The 20,331-nt window shown below is 40.7% G+C and overlaps 1 long non-coding RNA gene across 1 annotated transcript in view; it reads left to right on the top strand.

The window, feature by feature from the left end:
- The window catches only part of LOC142042374 (uncharacterized), a 269,885-nt gene that overhangs the window by 63,362 nt on the left and 186,192 nt on the right, over nucleotides 1-20,331 (top strand). Inside the window, exon 3 of the long non-coding RNA XR_012653734.1 lies at nucleotides 17,171-17,250. This is a non-coding gene — a long non-coding RNA (uncharacterized LOC142042374). The remainder of the gene's footprint in view (nucleotides 1-17,170; nucleotides 17,251-20,331) is intronic.

The following is a 20,331-nucleotide window of genomic DNA, read 5'->3' as shown; positions in this document are numbered from 1 at the left end:
CCCTCCCCTTTCTCTTCACCTAACGGGAGCAAAACACACCTAGAGGATTTGCTTTAGTGGAATTAGTAGGCTGTGTAGATTTATATCTAAATTATTCCGGGCTGGGAGCGGCTGGGGAGGGGGTCCTGTCCCGTCCCCCCACCGCGGGTTGTGCTGCTCCCGTGCCTGGCTGCCGGCTCTCCCCAGGCACGGGAGTGAAATTCCAGAAGTCGCACTTTTACGCGTGGCAAACTCATTTTTGTTTGCCTGGGCCGGGTCCCCTTCAGCTGAGCTTCCGTCCTCTTTTACAGTTTAAACGCTTCTTAGCCCTGAGACATTGTCTTCTTTCCTAATTAATCTTTTCATTCTTTGTAGAGTCTGGACTTCCTCTCAATATCCTGTTTAAAGTGTTTATTCATCCGAGCAAGTCTCCAATCTTTCCTTACCATTTTTTCCCTCCTGCTTGGAATGGGAGCTCGAATAACATTTGTATTTTCCAAATGAGATATTTCAGTGTTTGAGATAAAGTGCTTGAGCACAACTTCACTAATTTCCTTGGTTTCTCAAAACTTACCATTCTGAGATCCTGAAGTCCCCATTGCATTTGCTTTTGTGTATTTGATTCTTCTCAAAATGAATTGTGACATATGCAGTAATTTTTGACAGTCAGCTCTTCTGCGCAATCTTTGCTTCTCACTAAGGCAATGGCTACAACAGATTAATCTCATGTCGTCTTGTTTATGAAAATAATCTCATCAATAATAGGGAAGAAAAAGCTCTCAGTCATTTTCTTGGGCACCATTTATCAATCAAGGTGAAAGAAGCAACATATTGTAGTGTCAGAAAGGGAAAAAGGTGTAATTACATTTATATGGGACAAATTCCTGTTCAGTGAAATTCTTTGCATTTCCGACCTGTGTGTATCCACTCTCCTCACTAGCCGCAGCAGGGCTGAACCCGCTCAGTATAAAAAGAGACTATAGGCTAGCCTAGACCTCTGTGCGCCCGCTGTACGGCCTTTTGGTGCATTATAGGGGTCTCCAAAAAAATTTCCATCAGGCTTTTGTGTTTGTAGCCTGCCTGAGGACCAGGGAATACTCTTGCCAATTCCTAGGCTGAAGAGTCGGAGGGAAAAGAGGAGCGAAATGGTATCACAGAAGAGATGTGTACTATGGAATAACTTTTGCACTTTCTTAGCGAGTAACTCCCTTTTTCTCATGTGGACAAAGGTTATCCATGCCTTAAATGCATTATTTTTCAGGAAAGCCAATATCCTGTATTTATTTGAACCCAATAATTTTAGGGCTAAGCTTAATATGCCGACACCGCTGGAAATAGGATGCATGTGGCTTGCATCTGGGGCATAGTGGCTTGTTAATAAAATTGTGACCATAAGCCGTGCCAACTTTTTCCCCATGTCTGTTTTCATTATCACTGCGTATGCATTCAAACCTGAGTGCACATTTCCTCAGTGAAGATGTCTGTTCTGTGCCAAGCGTGTAGACTTCTCTAAGCATAATAAAAGAGCGCAGTAAAGGCAGTATGTAAAATCGGTAAGATCAATACTACTAAGTGCACAAAGTTGGAAATGCAAAAAGGTTAAGACAGTTTAGAAATTTGGCCCACGGCATGCATCAGAAATCTCTTTGTGTGGGTTTTCTCCCCTTCCTTTCCTTGGAGATGTAAACGCCTGTGTGGAAAACCCTCCTCTTACTCCTTGCGTTTCATTTCTTTCCGCCACTGAAAGACATCCAAGTTCTCATAGTTAACATAAAATGGATTCAGTCCAGGGAGATCGTTGCCCTGCCCTCATTATTAATCTAGAAGGCTTCATACTTGCAGCGCGTTGCCGTGCCGTGAAGAATATGGAGAGGGCAGAGGCGTCTGCCTGGGGGATGGGGAAGAGGCGGGATGCCTCCCCCAAACGGAGCAGCCTTTTCAGCGGGGATTTCACGCTGATTTGAGCATGAGCTCGCGTCAAGCCAGGCCAGCCCACACCGTTCTCACGGGCCGGTGTGGGAAGGAGAGGTGCTGGGCTGCCTCCGCCGCGGGACCGTGGGCCGAGCTCTGCCCTTCGCATCCCTGATCCTGGCCTGGCTGCCGGCCGGGAATTGGCTACGAGACCTCCCCGCAGCGGAGTCACGCTGTATTTAAATTAAAAATAAATATTTAGGGCGTGTTTTTTCTTTAGGAGCCTCTTGCGTGAGACTTGCTAAATGTCAGTGTTTAACTGGAGTGCAAATACAGCTTTAATGGGAAAGGATGTTTTTGCTTAAAGCTGTACGCCGTCGCTGACTGGGGTTCGTAACTCCGTTATTAATGGCTTTTCCTAATGACCTGGTCTGAAGATTCCCAAACCACGATCCCATAGATCACTTCATGTCTGTGGGGAGCTGACACAGTGTGGCAGCTGCCGTTAGGCTTCTTGCCAGAGATCAAATCATGCAAAAAGCAGCTAAAAACACACTGAATGCTTTTTTTTTCTTTTTTCTTTTTTTCTTTTTTATTTCCAAGTAAGCTACTGTCTACTGCAGTCCTGCTACTTATTTGTGAGTGGGAGGGAGAATTCCTGAGGACATCAAGGCTGTGGAGAAGTGCTCCCTGGTAGCTCTTTCAGGAGGAGTCATTGCCACTCCTTTTCCTGTGCTTTTTTCTTTTAATAAATGATGATTTATGTCCTTTGGTGTTGGATGAATACTTACTGCTAACCCCCTGGTACTGACAGCTAGGTGACTTCTGGTGTAGAAATGAACATTTCTGGTGGTCAAAATACATGGGATGTTCCATATATGGTCTCTTTTTAATTCCCGCATGGGTATACAGAAGATGGATGGATTTTCCTTACAAAGAAGTTTACTATTTTATGATTCTCAAGTATGACAATTCGGTGGTGGTTGGTTTTTGTTGTTGTTGTTGTTTTGGTTTGTTTGTTTGTTTTTGTTTTTGTTTTTTTTCAATATCACAATGTTAAGTACCCCAGAAGACAAGTTCCAGCCAACTCCTATTTCATTGGAAATACCAAAGGCATACCTTTTTTTTTTGAGCTGCACATTTAATCTATATTAATTTTGTTGGTGTCTTATGAATTTTTCTTATTACTATCTTAGTCTCTGTGACTGGAGAACACTTTCTTGCAAATAAAAGGTTAATTCTTTTTCTGTGACTCAGGAAAAGAGAAGCTTTTTTCAAATTGTGAGAATATTTATTTTTATCATATTGACAAGGATGTTGGGATGAAACAAATGCTTTCTTTTTTTTTTTTTTTTTTTTTTTAAAGGCAGCAGCTGGTTCCAGCCTCCAGGTTTGAAGTATTTTCACTCTCATCTGCTTACAAGCAGCTGGAAGCAAGCCTATATGGGTTGCTTATTTAAGAGGTTGATGTACTTTCTATGGGGAATGCAGTACTGGATCTCACAGAAAGGAATATATTAATGTTGTCAGTGATGAGTTTTAATAAGTTGAGCTTGCACCAAGGGCCTTTGAAAAAAGTGCTTTACTCTGAAAGTTCTTTTGATCTTCTGCAAATAAAAGTAGCAAATATTTGACCATGGTCAGATTGCATTTTTAAATGGTAGTTCAGTTATTTTAGATTTGTTGGTTGATTTTAGTTATTTTAGATGAATTTGAAACCAAATATCTCAATAAAAGAAAATTTTCAGGTGAGGAAGATTACTTTTACATTCCAGTTACTGGTAAGGGAAGGAATGCCTTTAAATAGCCAAAACCTCACATAAGGGCTTTCTTATTCATGGTGTGTATATATATGATAATTTCCCCTACCCCATGCAAATGGTGTCTAGCACCATATAAGTCAGTAGCAGAAAAAGACTCAGTTTGAAAGCTGACCATCAAATACCTTCATTGAGATGATGTGCATTGATCAGCTGATGTGTTGCTTTACAGAAAATGTGTGGTGAGTTAAGAGGGATTATTTTCATTTGAACTGTTTGCGTGATGGAGGGAAGATGAGGCAGCAGCAAAGTGGGTCAGGCTGAATCCCGTGTTCTTTCTACAGTATTTAAAATTAAAATAGAGACTTAGTGAGAAATGGACAAGTTTAGCCCCTTTTTTCCTTGCTGTGTTCCCATTCTGTGTTTTCTGGTGTTAATAAAACTGGTAATTCTGTTGGGTATCTTTCTTAAATTCTCAGCAGTTAACATGTATTCAAGATGTTTCCTTTAGGGAAGTTTTTCCCTTTCCATATGCTAACTAGGGAGCTGTGAGCAGCACTGCCTTAAGGCGAGAGCAATGCCTGGTTCCAGGAGAATGGCAGTGGTAGACAGTGTAGGGGGAAAAAAAGATGACAGTAGTGTTTTCCTAGTACCGTGTCTGCTCACACAGTGAGGTACTTGCTGTGTGTTACAATGGCCTGTGTTTACAAAAATGTACTAATTCATTTTCCAAAAAAACCTAAGCATCATGAAGTAAAGTTCAAGATATGTTTATGCTTAAGATGCATACAAGCTGTATTTATTTTTCTAATAATTCTTTGAATATTATTGTTGAATAATTTCTATCAAGTGATCTGTAGCACTGAGTGATTGCAGTTGAGGATACAAAATGTTGTACCAGTTTGCCTTGTACCCTGCTGCAAACCTCGTTGCACCCCACAGAGAACTGTTCCTCGGGGTGGTATTTTGAGCTGAGCATGTACGAGTGGTATTTTGAGGTTAGCATGTACGAGGGGTCCGGGGTTTATTTTGCAGACGCACGCTTTCCTGCTGCCAGGGGACTCGGACTCTGGATCCTAATATTGTTGGCTACTTGAGTCAGGGCAGTGCAGCGCGCTTCCTACACGCAATTTCCTATCTTTGGCTCATTTAACATCCAGAACTTTCTTACCTGAAATACCACTGTTGTTCTTCTCGCGCTTTAAAGAAATGGCATGGGGCTGTCACTATGTATCTAATATTCATTGCCCTGATTTGCAGTACGTGTTCTTTGACTATAGGATTTCTGCACAGCTATTTCACGTCGCTACTTTATCCCACTCTTGATGTGACCTGTGTTATACGTGCGTATCATACCGTTTCACTGCAGGAATGGTATGTCTGACAGCCTATTTCTCCTCCTCTGTTCAAGAACCTTGGTTTTCCGTACCTTAAGAGACTATACGGACACTTCTGCAATTCTTTTGGGCTATATGCTGCCACTATAACTTCTGACGGGAGACATAGACCTGCTTTCACAGCAGACCTTTACTGCTTTTAGATACGTGAAAGACACTGCTTGTGTAGGTGAAGATCTAGTAGCAAGACTTGAGCAAAACATAGCAGGCAACTGAGCTCTCTCAACAGTAATGCTCTGCTTGCGACCTTTGGAGGACAGGATTAGCGTTTATCTCTGTAGCACATTTTTCTAAAAACACAAACAAAACCCCAGCCCTAGGATGCAGGTGCAGCAGTAAATAAATGGAGATCAAACGATTTCATATTGTGAAGAGATGCTATCAAATCGGAAGGTGTAGGAAAAGGAGAATGTTTTTTAAAAGGCCTCTGTCTAGGGTGTTTCCTCTCAGTGCGTGTCCTTCTTGAATTTTCTGAAAAGTTGTAGATCACTTAGAAGGAAAAATTCATGCCATGTCTTTCCTTTATTATATTGACAGTTTGTGAGCTGGGGAAGAGTGCTGTAGGTGGACCATAGAGTTCCATGTATCGATCTATTTTTCTGCTGTCATCTTTTTGAGGGTAATGGCAGAAACGTGTTTTGCAACTTTCATATGAATGTAAAGAAAAAACAAAGCTGCCAATATAAGATTGATATGTATCCATGTCTTGATGAGTGTTTCTTCCTGTTTTCTTTTATGAGAAAGCTTCAGCATGAGCATTATTTCAGTATCTCTGCATTTGCAGTTAATGATTGTAATTAATATTAAGCTGTTGTTGTTATGATACATCATAGTGGTGTACTTCTGAGTGTTCTAAAAATGCTGAAATACAGTTGTGGGATGATAAATGTTGATAAATGACTATAAGACGACTACATGTGAGATTTTGAAATATCTAAAAGTTACGGGTTGTGTTTAATAAGAAAAATCATGAAAGTATAATTTTTGTGTTTGAAGGATTTCCTAGGGTTGCATAACTTTGTAGTAAAAATAAATTAAACTGGAGTTACAGCCAGGTTTTATTTAGATGTAACCTGTATTGTACTTTAGGATCCTTTAGAATGAAAACTTCCTTGCAAACTAGAAATTAAAATGCTTACAGAAATGTGAATGGAGGGGAGGTAAATAGGGGCCGTGAAGTTGTATATCATGACCATGTGAGATAAATAGGAACCCATCATAGTATTGGGTCATCATAAGGAGGCAGCTAGTATCTTTTTAGCTGTACTGCTAAATCCATGCCTGATTTAGAGTGAAGATGTTTCAAGTTGTGGGGAGACGTACTCTGTTACAGGACAGAAGCATCCTTCTGGCATTGACTTGTCACCTGTACAGTGGCACTTGCTATACTGTTCCACTCGCACCAGAAACGGTGGCTGGGGTGAGAGGAGCTTCCCAAAAACATGTTTCTGGGATTCCAGAAGCTTTAGGCAGTGGCTCCTCGGTGCTTGGTCCTACTTCTCTGGGGTTCCAACACCCTGGCCCTGTATCCAGCAGGTAACAGGACTTGATTGTTCCTAGAAACAGCCGTGTCGGTCACAGGTTTGTACGTCTCCAGGGGATGCCCTTTTAGGAGAGGTGTCAAAACTAGGGTAGTATCGCCCGTTTATCTGAGATGTGTTGGCTTTGGAATTCTTGTCTAAACACTGAAGAAGGTTTTCAGCTTGTTTTGGTTTCGCTCTAAAATGATTAATATTGCTCGTTCTTCAAAGTTGATTAATAAAGATCTTAACATATTGTTTAGGTTAAAGCAGTTTTATATTTCATTGCAAAAATATTATGCAATGATTATATTTGGACCTCATCTTCTTTTTCTTTTCTCCTGCTAGTATTATTCTGTGGGGGCCTTCAAACAAGGGATCCTGTTAGATTCTCGCTGGGTGGCCAAAAAGCAGAAGATTGCAAGAGTTACAGATTCATGTTTGTTTTGGGTGGAGGCTTCAAAGGCTCACAGGCTTCCTTACACAAGGATGCAGTCAGGAAATGGGAAAGGCAGGAAAAAAAAAAATTCTGAATCTGTTTTATATAAAAAGGGGATCACAGAGCCACCATCCTTGCTTAGTTTCAATGGAAAGGCAGTGTAGTCATGGATTTCTTTGCACTGCATGTCTTTGATGTTTGTGTTAGTTGCCATCATTAAAGCTTCCTTTGTTTTCTTTACATGTACACTTTAGTAATGTAATATACAGTGATACATTCATAAGGCAAATTGTAAATAGTGTGCTAAAGCTTAGTGACTTAATGTGTACAGTTTGAGGTGCTGGATGATGGGATGTATTCCAGTCCATATGTTCGACAGATTCCAATTAGTAAGACCCTCCTGCTGCTATGTGGGATAAAGTGTGAGTTAGGATTTAAAGCTGTATATTTTTTTTGATAAGTTACTGAAGGAATTACCTCATCAGTTCCTTTCAGTACTAAAGATAACTCACTCATGTGGCTTGCCCAGGCTGGTCTGTATCTGGAGGGCTTGTGATTTCGTTGTATATCACCCATGTTAGTCATTTTATTAGATGATGTTAAGATATGGCTGTAAATCAGAATTCTAACATGATATTATGGATGTCTGCAGGAACACAGGTCTCTGTATACTATGTCAGACCATGGGCACTTAAAGAATTGTGCACTGATATGTACTAAGGATGAATGAAAAAAAAAAGGAAGAAAATATTTCTTGTCCCATTCAATTGACTCCTTTCATGAAGAAAGGAAGGAAACGTTTAGTATTAATATGCAATAGCTTATATATGGTGTTAGTTTTGTTATCTGTTACATTTGAAATACCTGGTGGTCTTGGTCAAGAAAAAAATCTTATCTCTGTGCTTTCTAGCTGTAATCTTTTTTTTTTCCCCTTCAGATTCCGCCCCCCCCCCCCCCCCCCCAGCTTTTCTTTTAAGAGGCTTCCAGTTAATGAAATTGCACACAGGAAGTGATTCAGATTGTAGAATGGACACAGGCAGCACACGTAGGCATAGGGAGATGCTGTGGGATAGTCAAGGCTTTCTTTCAAAGTCACCGTGGAGCAGAAATCCCACAGAGGAATGACTCAGGAGGACTTGGTGTACTTGAGTCACTTCTTTGAAATTGTTATCCTTTGTCAATATTTGCCTATAAAGGCATTATTGCTTGTGTTCTTCGTGTTCATTAATAGGTTGAACTTTACATCGCTTTTGTGGTGAAGGAGCTTTTTGTTTAAGCGGGGAACTGAAGTTACAGGCCACCCAAGCAGTGTCTCAGGTTGCCATCAGGGGCACGCTGCGGAGCACCCCAGTGCCCTAACCCTGTTAGGGGTGTTTTTGAGCTCCATCTGGGTCTGTGGAAACCAGGATGTACGCAAAAGACGGGGGTTTGTCCTGTCCTGGTGTTGGGATGTAGCTAGGGGCTCCTCTGGGTGAGGACATGACGTTCAGCTGAGCTCGGGAGTGGGACCTAGCCTAAAGCTGACTTGCCCAAGGCTGCTGGGCAGGCAGCTGAGATCTCACCCATGCTGCTGCTGGTTGGCCAAATCGCTACGTGACAGAAGCTGACCAATCTAGGAAACTTCATTTTAAATCATAACTTGTAGTCACTCGCCCACTGATTTAATGAAACTGAAACTGAGGAGCGGCAGCAGACACTGCAGTGTTACAAATGGGTCAGAACCCAGGCTGGTTAAGTGAACGTTAAACAGCACTACGTGGGAAAAATCAAGGAAACTTAGTTTTCTTGGCAATAGTTACCTTTGTTTTCCATTTTAGGAGGATCTAGGGCTCTGTGAAATATAACTAGAGATTGTCGTTACAAGTCCTACTCAAGTCAGCTTCCCAAGACCTCTTATGCTCTGCACTGACTCTTAAGTCAGCTCCAAAAACTCTGTAGATTACTAAAAATAGATAGTACAGTCTTTGATTGTTGGAAGATTAATGTTATGCATTCTATGGATGTGAATTACAGTTCCATTTGGGAAGGTTTGTTTGCCTAAATCCTACAGAAACACCTTCAAGCAAATATTAAAGGAAGGTGGGATTTTTTAAATTTGTTTTGGGTTTCTATTAGAGTGCTTGTTCCAAGAACTGACTTCGGTTGGGCTATAGTGGCAGAAAATGAAACCTGATATAATTTCCACTAAGGGATAAGATGATCAAAGGAGTTTTGGAAACCAAACCCAAACCTGAGAACTTTACCAAGTTTGTCAGTCTAAAGGTGTTCCATTAATTCAATGAGCATCCTTGCTGCTATACATTCAGAGATGAGAAGTCTTAAAAATGGAAGCTGTGGTGGCAATTACACTAGCAAAAATCAGTTTTGTCTCTGGAGCGGCAGGTGTTCAGTCAGCCTTTCTTCCCTGCTGCACTGCCTGAAAGTCACTGCTGTAAAACCAAGAAAGCTCTGATTATTATTTATGCTTAGGCATCCTTATGTTGCTGTGATGGTACCAAGGGACACTTATCTGATGATGCTTGCTATAGTATAAACTATGGCGATATGATAATGTTGTTGTTTCTAGTTCTTTGCTGAAGTAACTGATTTTTATCAGGTATTAGAATACTATCTTTTTTAAAAAAAGGCAACAATTCTCCCTTCTGAATTAGCTACCAGTATAATTTAATTAAGTATATATATTCTTAGTGTTCGTATGACTAAAATTTGGATTTCTGATTATGAAGGTATTTTCTTTGTTTTAGAAATACATCCTAAGCCTTTTAGAGAAGGTGGTTAAAAGCGAGTGACTGTCTAAAGATACACAGACAAAAAAATAATAAAAATTACTGTTTGGCATCTTATTTGTCATTTCTTGTGGTACCCTTTTAGGAACTTGAATATAATGTTTTCTTCCCTATCTGTTGTGTGCTTTTCCATTTATTTCTGTATCAAGACAATAGACTCCAAAAAAAAAAAAAAAAAGTGCAGTTGTAACTCCTGTGTTGTCAGGATCATGGGAATTTTCTCAAGTCTGGGTTCTTCAATAATTTTGTAGTGAATGTTGCAACATCACTGCATGGTTACAGTTATTCTCAGAAATTGTAACCCATAGAAAAAGTCAATGTTTGCATTGCAGCTATATTTTGGAGAAAAGATTTTTGGCAGTGTAGAATATGTATATGTAATAAACTCTGGAATGTTAAGTATAGTGAGAAGGCTGTAAGAGGAAAATGCCTGCATTTTTTATGAGCGTGACTCGCAAGGGATATGTTTTCTACGGTTCATATCCAGTGTTTTTTGCCTCCCTGAAATATAATGTCCCGCGTCTCTGCACAGAATTCCTTCAGTTGGCTGATCTTTGGCCTTGACTTGCTGTTGGTCGATGTCCACTGTCTTTAGTCAGAGGCAGTTGGATGTTCCTGGTGTATACCGAGGGTGAATGCTGCCTCAGTGCACTCGGGCCAGATTCCTTTGCTGGTTTACCTCTGCAGTGCACCATGCCATGTGGACGTGGATGCTCTTCAATCCCACCGCAGCCTATGGTTCTGGAACGAGCCGAAATCTGACTGATTCGGTACATGTCCCAGCAAGCGCACACAAGCTGTACTTGCTAATTGCATCATCAGTGATGACAGTCTTGCAGTACGGTCCCCAAGCTTGAGTGTTGGAGTCTTTGTGCAGTCCCACGGGATGCCGAGCTTAGATACTTTCCGAGCACTCAGCACCGAGGTGTGCAGGACCGCAGCACGGCATGCTTTCTGCTGGCTTGGATGGGCAGGTGTGCCCCAAACTGGGGTCTCGGGAGGAGGATGTGCCCCAAACTGGGGTCTTGGGAGGAGGACGTGCCCCAAACTGGGGTCTCGGGAGGAGGATGAGGAGGATGTGCCCCAAACTGGGGTCTTGGGAGGAGGAGGAATGTGAAAGTCTAAAAGGGGTTGGCTGGAACAACACAGGGAGCTCCCCCTTGCTTTCCTTGAAATGGATGTTAGTGTTGTTTAAAGGAAAAACCCCAACACAATAACAACAAAAACCTACCACCACCACCGCCCCCAGGTTTCAGCTCTGCCCCCCAGCACTAGGAGGTCTGCAGCTTCGTGGTGGCCTGTCAGCAAAAGGGAAAAGCTGGATGCTTTTGGGGAGTCCAACACGAAAAGAAAATGTGAAAGAAGCCTGCCATCTGAAGTGACTTTATTATTTTAGTGGAAGAATGCAGTAGATGCATATGTTCCTATTCTGCCTGTATGTGAGGTGCTGGTGTTGGTACTGGTATTATTTCCGTTCTGTGTCATCCCAGACATTTTCTAATATGCAAATGTCACTACTTGCTTTTAGTTTTCAGTAAGTTAAGTATAGAAGTAAAGCCATCTGGTAGTTCAGACAGAAAAGTTAGATAATTAGCTGTTCTTGTCAAGGGACTGTGATTAAAATAGGCCATCTTCATAACAGCGACTAGTTTGCAGGGACTTCCTGAAAGCCACCTGGGATAATGATAATGAAAAGAACAAAATTAAACAGGAGGGGGAGGTGGTGCCATTATAGCTCATGATGACTTTTGTAAGTGAATTAAGTCAGCTTTTAATCTGAAGACTGTTTGTTATTTTGGTACTTTGGAAAGAAACATAGATTGAGTTTTCTGGCTTTGTCTGGCAAAGTGACATAACTAGGTCAGCCAGGTTACTGCTGGGGATCCTTCATATTTCTCTGTAAAGTTCCGGTTTCATTGTTCATATCCTTATTAGCTTTGAGTACTGTTGGCATAGCTCATCTTCAAAGGCCATTCTAATCTGTGTAATCTGGTGGGTTCTGCTCAGGGAATTTGTTCCTTTTGGGGAATTAGCACTATTAAGAAAAACGCGATGAGGAAAAAATCAGAACGCCATTACTGTATTATCCTTTATCAGGTGATGATCGCAATATGCATAGCAATGTTAGTTTAATATGAATCGATATTGATACCTATCTCTTAAGGAATAAGCTGTTTAGCAAGTAGTGCTTAAAAGTAACCTGATTTTGTAGTAGGAGGACGGAGCTGCGTAGTTTTGGCAGCTCCAGCCCCCTTTCCAGCCCCACTGTGGAGGGGGCTGTGCTCCCTTTAGCCTTTCCTACCGAAATCTTGTCCTCCTCATCCAAGAAAACAGCAGCAGGGAAACCTCCAAAGGCTGAACAGTGCTTGCTCTTCCCTGCATATGGATTCTTTAGTGGATGCCCTATGCCAATGTGATGGAGTAATTTTAATCAGTGAAATCTGACCTGAATCATCTTCTAAGTTGGGTCTCTTTGGGAACACAGTGGTAAGGGCAGCTATGCTAAATGGACTAGTAGGATAAAATAAATGCATAGTGAAATGGCAAAGGGAGAGTGCTCCATCACTGGTATGATTTAATTAAATTTATTTTCACTTCAGATGGATAAAAATCCTAGATCTAAATGAGATTAATTGAAATTTATTTGGCTTTGGTTTTTTTTTTTTTGACAGTTTCTACTTATTTAACAATTCTAGTAAAGAGCTGCTCATGCTGTTTCAGATAGAGGTTTGTAAGAGTTCCAGTGTGGCTGTAATATTTCTCGTATAGAATGTGGTGCAAATAAATATCTTCTGAAAATGTAAGCAAGTTGAATTTTTAAAGTAAAATGCGGGCAAGAATTAAAAGTACTCTGGCTTTTCTGTGCTTATATTGTCCTTACAAAAACCCCCGCTTCTAAATTATTTTCATTTAATGAAGCTTTTATGTCCCTTTGTTCCTTGATTAGGAAAGCAATGATTTGAAAAATTCAAGATATTGAGGTCTCCAAAGTGTCAGGGATGCTCAGCTTTTAGAAAACATAAGTAAACATTTCGGTGCAATCTGCTCAAAATAAATTGCTGTGAATGTTTATGGATATACAAATATTTCTGATCAGTTTTATGGGTCAAACTTCCATATCATTAAAAAGGCAATAAATGTGCACACACAAGATCAAGTTAATATAGGTCTCTAAATGCATTCTGTGTAAAACAGCAATGTGATGCATCTAGTGAGTACTTATCTAAGGCTTGTTGTAAGAAGTGTTGAATCTGAACACCTCCTTAGGAATTTTTATTTTTTAATATTGAGAAAATTAAACCATTAAACTACTAAAAATTGCTTTTGAATTATTTCCTTAACAACCATCAAAAGTGGAAGATCCAGATTTTAGCTTCCAAGCGCAGGTTGTCACTCACGCTTTACGTTCTGCCTGCTCATGAGTCGTTTCAATATCCTTCTACACTCGGTGACCTGATGGCAACAGTTCTGCTTTGTATTATTTTTGTGCTTGTGGCAAACTTCTGCATTATGCCCAGACAATCTGACTTTCCAGCATTCTTCACATTTTTACAGTTATTTACTTACATGGGAGAAAATGGACTGAGAATTTGTCAACCAAGCCGAAGCAAGAACAGGCTTTTCACTTGGTACCGTTATAACTCGCTTTAGGTAAATCTTGCAAGTGAGCAAGGAAAGGTGTGAGATAATAGAAAGGCTGGGTGGCTGGGGTTGAGCACTGTTAAATTGGAGTGCTCTTTCGATGGCAGTTCATTAGAATTTAATTTAATCTGCTTTTACAATTCAAATTTATTTTAAGAACTAAAGCCTGTTTTGTGGTATGACAGACCTTTAGATTCCCAAACTATATTTTTCTAATGTCCCAGAGTTTTTTCACATCTGCTTTTTGATGAGGTGTCTGATTATATGTTTGGGTTTTGTCCTGTTCTTTGTGTGAGTTGGTGAAATTCAGATTTTCATGTAGATAAGCCTTTGGCCTTTCAGTTCTCCTGCCTTGCAAAGAAATTAATTCCTTCAAGCCAGTGAGTCTGCAGCTCCAGCTGTGACTGTAGATGAATGTTCTTGCGGGGTCATGTACTGTAGCTCTGAACCTAAATAAAAGGATTAACAATACTTCACTTGGAGGAAAAACGCTTAATGTCACCATAATAACTACAAGAATCCATAGGGAAAACCAATAAAGCTTTACTATTAAAATTGTTAACAAATGATTATTCCACCCTGACCCCCCTTCCTGCTGTTATTGTACTTTTGAAACAGTAACAAAGGATGGGATTGACCTAGTTCATGGTAGTCCTTCAGTCCCTTGCCTACAAATGATCTTTTTCTTGAAAAATAATTCCTAGCCTAGTCCTTTTAGGAGGCAGTGCTGGTATTTACGCAGGAAGCAATGTTTTCTGATGTGTTTCGTGCAGTCTTCTACCCCAAAACTTTGCTTGGTGCAAAGGAAGGAGGGGCATCGCGTAGATAGTTATGCTGGGACCAAGCCTGAGAGCCAGCAATGCCCAGATGGTGCATCTCACTGCTCCAGAAGAGCATGCACCTTTCCCACAACTAGCACAAACTGCTTTTAATGATTCCTGGCTTCCTCGCTCCGTACTATCTCCGTTGGTTGGGGTACGGCCCCTTTTTGCTCGAGCAAGCGGCATGAAGGGCCGAGCCGCTGCTCAGGGCAACGGTCTGATCCTTGAGGGCTCTCCTGTCTCCAATGGAGATGTGAGGAGAGGATGGAAGGAGTTTGATCATGGCGATCTTGGCTCTTTGCCCAGCGTTTTAGGACTGCCAGCCTCAGGCAGCACTGTTAGCTGAGTAGTCAAAGCAATACTTGTATCCATTTCCTTGGGAAGGAAAACAAGTAATTAAAATTGACTGATGTGACTGCCCTGCTTGGTTTTAAGAAATCAAACAGACACCAGTCATCTAATTTTAAAGGTTAAAGCTTGATACTAGCTTTGTCTTTTTGCTTCGTTTGGGCTTTGGAGGTGATCGGTGAGTGCTGGTTGGTAGGTTGGTGACCCTCTTGAACCCCGGGTTAGAAAATGCCACAGCGCCCAACTGGGTCGTCTGCCAAGAGCTCCTGGTGTGGAAGCCAAGGCGTACGAAGGTTGGTGGGTGAACAGGTCTCCCCGATAATGGTCCTAGGTGCTGCTTGAGCACACACTTAGCACCAAGAACTGGGAAGCATTTTGGGTTCTGTCATGTGCTTTTTGTTCCTAATTTTTACTTCAAAGTCTTTGCCCCTTTGAGACATATCTATGTGTCTAGTATATAATTGTAAAGAAATATAACTTGTGAAAGTATTCCTCAATCTTTCTTTCATCAAAAATTACCTAATACTTGCTTTCAGAGGAAAGAAGAACCTGTGGACAGCATTGTGCTGTGTTTCAACAATGGTTTTCATTTGTGACCAGATGAGAATCATAATAAACTTTGAATGTTGACCCACTCTTAATTTCTCTCCTGTTGTTTTCTTGCTTGCATGCCCAGGAATGTGATTTCAGTTTTTCCTCCTCATGATTATTTTGTGGACCACCTTCTGAAACTGTAGGGACCACCAGCAGTCCATAGGGACGGCTGAGGAGCCGCAGTCTGCATAGAATTCCACGTGAACTTTGGTTCTTTGCTAGACCCTTGCTCCAGCACTCTGAGTCAAATGTTTCTGACGGGCTCTTGTCTCTAAGCTACACGTGGGTAACAACTCCTTGCCCTGAAACCTTCCTCTCCATCACGCCTGGCTGTCCCACTGCAGGCTGAGCAGGTTGTGTGGATGTAAAGGTATGCACCAGTCCAGATGGGTTGTTGCTGCTACTATAATGTGAGAGTGGAGGGACCACAACTTGACTTTTTTTTTTTTTTAAAGGCTAGTTTGATCTGAGAGCTGATGAATTGATTTTTTTATTTATTGGATTTGTAAGTAGAGCAAATATGAGAGAGTCACCTGATTATGCCATTTTCTGTGTAGTAGGTGGGCAGGTTCTGTAGCCTTTTAAAACAGTTACGTAGAATTGGTGATGTGGAAGGATGAACATTAGAAAAATGATTGCAGAATTATTTTTCCTTGCATAAATTAACTTTAATTTTTATGAAAGCATTTATGTGCATATACTAGTATTAGATAAGCCATTTTAAATTCTGTAGATGGAGAGATGGATATGTGCACGTGGATTTTGTAAGCTTTGTCTGTAATAAGTGAAGTATAGTGAAACACAATTGTAGCCATATCCTGAGTGATGTTTTGCTAACCTTATTTACTGGAGTAGGCAGCTGAGCTGTCCATCAGAAATAACTGTAATGAAGCAGCAGAAACCAGAATGTTCTTCCATGTGTTACAGATTGCTAGAAATTGGGTGGGACCTACTGAGAGATTGTATCTTGCACCTTAGATTTGATTAAGATAATTTTATAATGTGTATAAGGGAGAAAATGTGTGATATAGGTGTAATTCACAATAAAACGTGGCGTCCTTCATAAAAGCAGACCTGATGGCATACTGTTCTGAAGAAGTACTTTTCCTGTGTCCTAGAAAGCGTGTTTTGCCCATGAAGCTTATGGTGATATGCTTGCAGACATGGGAGTTAATTGCAGTATGTGAAATCTGAAAGGTTAATTTGCCAGTTAGGTTTCTACTCTCTGTTAATCAAGCAGATGCGTGCAACATTAACAGTGCATGTTTTTTCCAATTTATTTTTTGATTTAGAAAGAGAAGACTTTTGCAGAGATACAGTATAACTAATGTAAGTTGCAGAGCCTTTTAATGTTCTTGTGTTGTGGCTATAGAGTCAAAATGCAGCTCTGAAGAATGCTGTGTCCAGAATTTTAAAGTATTCTTCATACCTGGACACTGAAGAAATATAGATCTTTCCAACTGAAATTGAAAATGAAAAATATTGAGAAAAGACACGTTTCACATTTAGCACAAGTCATTCTTTCTGTAAAATATAGCCATAATTTGGAAATGCTCTTTCTTTTCCTATGAAAACTGAAAAACTCCTCTGCATACAGTGTGAATTAATATCAACAAGTGAATATCTGGATACAGCATAGTTGCCAAATCATTAAACCAGCTAGGGATGACTGCTTCTCTTTTGATACTTCTATTTTTACATATGTTGATTTTCCATCTATAATTAGTCTTGTTTAGTAATTGCATTTCTTGTGGTTCTAGTTCTGTCTCAGATGAATGTACCACAACTTTGAATGCATGGACAAAATATCTAAATAAAAAATTAGATTAAAAAAAGAATAATCTGAACAACAACAACAAAATCCTTGCAAGTGCAGCATAAGAGTGAACTCTGAAGTATTATTGTTCTACTTGCTGTGGATTTGGTGACTTTTGTATTGTGTAACATGCTTATATTTCTTTTTAAACATTTAGGAGTTCACCAGATCTTTTTGTTACGTGATTGCTGAAGCATTATCCTGGGACAGTGGTAATGATTGATGAACACACTTCAGGTAAGAAATCAGATGTATGCCATTTGGTATGGTTGTTCATTAACTTTCCTCACATTGTCTTGGTTAAGCTTCAATAGTAGCAGTCTTCAATGTTACAGCATCAAAATTCCCTGAATATAAAATATCAATCTCTTCTTTACATGATTGTTTACATACGTCTCTCTGTAAATCACTGTGAGCAGGTATTTGGTTTTTCTCCTAGGTATGGTAACTCTGACAACAGATGACGTTGCATGTTAAATTGGGTTTTAATGATTGGAAGATTATTACAAAATATGGTCTGTCATTTCTAATTCTTCCATCAACCCACCTGCTCCTGCAAGAATTAGTTCCATCTAATTTAAGTTATACCAGACTGGAGCACCTATTCCAGAAGGCTTTACTTCTCTAAACCATACTTGGCCTGCTAAAAAATTTTTGAGGTTTGCCCCTTGGTAAACTTTTTACCAGTTAGTCTGCTAATACTTTGGTAAAAGTATCTCCGTGAAGAAGAAAACAAAACATTTTTTCATGTATTTGTAGTGAATTCCAGCCATATCCCACAGGGGAGATGCTGGCTCTCCAGTGTTTTCTGTTGTTCTGCCCCTTGTGATCCAACTCAATTTTGCACTTGGATCTGTTAGTGGTCACGACTAGTCTGATGCAGGTTTCAGTTGCGTCTCTGTTTTATAAAGACTTCATATGATTTATTTTTCTCTATAAATCCACTTCTATCAAAGATATGAATGTGATGGAAATACAATAAAGAGAATGTGTGCCAGCGCATGTGTGTTTCTTTGCACAAAGCAGCAAACGCTCTTCCTCAGTCGCCTTATGTACAAGAGTTATCTGATGTTGATAAACTGTAAGATTATTAGTGATACACAATTATCCTATGTAATTGACTAGAATGATGGGAACAAACAAGCTGCTGCTATTATAGTCTTTACCCTTGCCACTGTATAAAAGCATTTCCTTAACTTACTTTTGAATTTTATTTCACTTTAGCAGTCACAACTGTAGGCCTGAGTTTAAGGACAATTTCAGCATTTCTTGGGTGGTTTAAGTAACTTAACTTGTTCTTTGAGGCTGTGCCAATTCAGGATATAGTTGTCAAGTTGTTGATACCCTTGGAAGTTAACCCAAGCTTGTTAAAGCCTACACAAAGGCAAGCAAAGGTTGGTCTTGATTCAATTCTCACCCTGTCGCAAGCTTCCTGGGAAACCACGGACAAATTCTTTAGTCCCCATATCAGTGGGAGGTAAGTGCCTACATGCCTATGTGCTTGTGTTTCTGGTAGAGAAGATAGTGTGTCTCGAGTACTTTTCTTGCACAACTCTGATGTGCCCAGGGCTATGCTGAGCTTTCTGTGCATGTGAGGATCACCTTGTTGTGCTGATAAAGTAGAGCTGCGAGGCAGCCAGGGCTCAGAAGTAAAGGTGGTTACTGCCAAATGTACATTTCAGCTAAAGTAAAAGACTTGGGCTTATATGTAGGTGGTGTCTTACTACACACACTTGCTTTAGTATCTCTGGGCTTCCACTTGCCCTCTTCTTTTCTTCCTTTGCAAGAGTATTGTGAAGATAAATACGGTGAAGACTGCATCGTGTTCAGGTTGGAGCCAGATGTGTATCTTATACAGGCACCCTGTTAAAGAGGTGTCTTAAGGCAAGGGCACAAAATATACAAATGGATGACCCTGCAGTTTATTCTGCAGCTTGCAGGCTGTAAGAGCATAAACACAGAAAACGCATCAGAATGTTAATATCTGTCAGATCAAGGGACCAGGTTAAGCCTAGACCTTTGGGGAAGGCGTAGCAGCCTCCTGTCCCAGAGAGTGACTGGTAGCTGATGCCAAGAGAGGGGAGCAGAGCAAGCCCAGCATGTGGTCACTCCCCAGACCAACCTCTCATGATCTGCAGATGAAGGACCTCTGAGTCAGTGGTGGCTTCTGTGTTGAGTAGTCTTGGGTATGCTTTCCTCTTCTGTGAATTTGTCAAGTTATGGTTTGAAGCCAGGTGACTTTTTAGGCTTTGCAGCTTCGCACCGTTCAGGATTCCCCAGCTGGGAATGCCGGAGGGAGGGAGGGAGGGAGCACTCCCTGAGGTTAGTTTTGAACCTTCTACTTGCAAACTTCATTTAACCTGGGCACTAGGATGACATGCTGGGCGAGACGGGATTTGTACTGTGCCCTTTCTGGTCCAGTGGGGTGGTGAGAAAGGACAGTGGGTGCCAAGCTCTGCAGAAGGCATCTTTTTAAGTAGCTAGACTAAAATCCCCCTGAAGTGAAATGGAACTGCAGGACTTCTGTGGCTCTTCCATTGCTGGTGCCTTCCTGATGGGTAGGTTTGAGGCAGCTGCTCAGACCTGTCTTGCTTTTCTCTTTGAGCTCATTTCCCATTTTTTTTTACTAATAGTTTGGGGGTTGTGTGGCCTTTAAGTTGTGTACCTCCTTGAGTTCCAGAAAGCAACAGAGAAGATGCTCTGTCTCCTAAGCTGTGAGGCAGTTGTCCTGGCCATTTTTTTTCCCTGACAGAATTCAAGATTGTGTGGAAGAAACCATCATAAGTTTAAAATATCCTGGGGCGATGCACTCAATGGCTTAAGCCTCCCAGCAACACATTAAAATATAGGACCATTAATCAGAACTGAACTGTATTTTTTCTTGTTTTTCTTTTGTACATTTACAACATTGCTTTTGGGTTCACAGAAACTTTAGGTAGGTTAAAAAGAAAAAAGGAATTACCCAGTAGTGCTTTTGCAGCAAAATTATTGCACTGAGGACCTGACTGCACATATTCCAGCTAATGCATCAAGGCTATGGAAGTAAGTGTGAATACTGCATAGATCTACCTGACTTGCTTAGATGGAGTTACAGAAATACACGATGCAATATAGATGACATTAACTATTGTGGTAAGATTGCCGAACTGGAAAAGGCTATGGCTTTGCTGAAGGTGAGCCTCTCTGAAAAAGTAAAATTTGATACCATGAATGTGCTAAGTACAGAATACAGAGTACTACATTTTTAAGAGTAAAGGCTTTCAAAATTCTGTAAAAGCAAGCAGAACCAACACCAACTTTTAGCTAAAGTCTTAGAGC

The sequence above is a fragment of the Buteo buteo genome, chromosome 20, assembly GCF_964188355.1.
Source record: "Buteo buteo chromosome 20, bButBut1.hap1.1, whole genome shotgun sequence".
In the NCBI taxonomy this organism is placed as follows: Eukaryota; Metazoa; Chordata; class Aves; order Accipitriformes; family Accipitridae; genus Buteo; species Buteo buteo.
The sequence above is the reverse complement of the archived record's forward strand: the minus strand, read 5'-3'. Positions and strand labels throughout refer to the sequence as shown.